We start from the raw sequence: 2,211 nt of genomic DNA on the forward strand, positions 1-2,211 counted from the left end.
ATAAATTCTTCAGACACCTTCAGGTCTTTGGCTTGAAAGTTCCCTCAGAGGTTTTACTGCTGCTTATTTCCAGAACGGCACTGATTTTGGTAGCTTGGCATAAATCCCATTGGGATGAATTGTACAAGTTGTCACATATGCAAGTTCCATCAGCTGCTCTTAGAAGTTGACCAAAATGCACCAAGAGCTTCCCATTCCCAGCAAACTCTGTCATTTGTGCCCCCTTTGACAAACAGTATAGTATGTCCAGCCATACCCTTCAGCTGTGAAAAAAAGGATTATTTTAAGTTATGCATTACTTTGGTGGAATCCACAATCAAGTAAAAACAGAACAAATGCATATGCTCAGAGACTACAGCTTCAGTCCAGGAATTGATGACTCTGAAAAATGAACAAGCAGTAAATCAGATATCATAGAGGCAGGGAAAATGGCTTCATGTCCTGGAAACACAAAGCATTTTGCACCCTCTATTCCAGATATGCATTCCCATACCTGAGAGTGCCTGCCTGAATAAAACAATCACTGCTCTATTTACTAAATGCCAGAATAATGCCACTTGTGATTGTTGTGGTGGAATATTGTTAGCTGTCTGATTAGGTTTTATGAGTGGATTTTGTGATTTTTTTTTTCCACTTAACAGAAAAAAAATATTTCTGAAGATGTACGAGATAAGCTAAATAATATCATAGCAAAGATACACATTTCAGCCAAAAGTTTGATATATATTAAAAGCATATTCAACAGAAGCAAATAGTAAAACATAAAGATTCAAAGTTAAGTGAGCTATGGACAATCTAAATAGTATGATCAACATTCTGATGAAGTATTAACTAGTATTAACTAGTCCTAAGTAATCTATGCAAATTCTGTTCAATAAGACATGACAGAGTAACTTAACACTGAGTGGCATATATTTAAACACAGGATTTCTTAGTGCTGTGTATCAGAACACATTCTATTGTGATTATTAAATATTTCAAATAAGTATTCCTAGCATGTATGTAAGAGAAATATGCATAACAAGATAGCCTATAAAATATAAAATGAGACCTTTCTAACAGGTAGACAAATTGCACTGCATTTTGTATGTAGTGCATCATCTCATTACCAAGCTACTTAATATGATTTCAAATGATCATTCCATTCCTTTTCCCTCTGCCCCTTTTTCTTTCTGATGTAGGTTTAGACATTGGTGTGTAACATTCTCTTAAACTTCACTAGGTGCTTGTAATTTTTGAAGAAAACACAGCACACCTGTCCGGTCAAAAGAGATTATTATCCTGCTGTATTCAGCATTGGTGCGGCCTCACCCTGAACACTGTGTGCCATTCTGAGCGCCACAATTTAAGAAGAATGTGAGGGTCCTTTAATGTGTCCAGAGGAGGGCAACCAAGCTGGTGAAAGGGCTGGAAGGAATGTCCTGTGAGGGGCAGCTGAGGACTCTGTGTTGGTCTGTTCTGGAGAACAGGAGGCTGAGGGGAAACCTCTGTACTCTCTGCAGCTTCCTGAGGAGGGGACGTGGAGAGGAAGGTGCTGAGTTCCCCTTGGGATCCAGTGACAGGACATGAGGGAATGGTTCAAAGCTGCGCCAGGGGAGGTTCAGAGTGGGCATGAGGAAGCATTTCTTTACTGAGAGGGTGGTCAAACACTGGAACAGGCTTCCTAGAGAGGTGGTCAATGCCTCAAGCCTGTCTGTGTTTAAGAGACATTTGGACAATACTCTTAGTACCATGCTTTAACTTTTGGTCATCTCTGAAGTGGTCAGGCAGTTGGACCAGATGATCATTGTAGGGACCCTTCCAACTGAAACAGACTAGTCTAGAAAATAACAGAAACATGAAAAATGTGCCTTTTTAAAATATTAGAAATGAAAGTCACAAGTCAGCTTAGATAGAATTGAAGTTTGGAAGCAACTCAGTTTTTTAAAAAGTCCCTTTTCCTTCTTCATCTGGTATATTTTGGTATAAAACTCTTAGGTCTTATTTCTCTTTGTAGTGTGCTTCAAAGACTGTGTTTTGGAATAAGGTCATCAGGTCTTATGGAGAATCTATTAGCAGTCCTTATCACATTCTCATTATCTTAGTTAACAATACATTTAGGTGAAATATTTCGTGTGTGTGCAATTCAGTCCTGATTTTATATTGCCAGTTGAATGTTCACCAGCTGGGGAAGCTGAGATATAAAATTAAGCTCATTTTCCTCCTTTTCCA

The sequence above is a fragment of the Columba livia genome, chromosome 2 (genome assembly GCF_036013475.1).
Source record: "Columba livia isolate bColLiv1 breed racing homer chromosome 2, bColLiv1.pat.W.v2, whole genome shotgun sequence".
NCBI lineage: Eukaryota > Metazoa > Chordata > Aves > Columbiformes > Columbidae > Columba > Columba livia.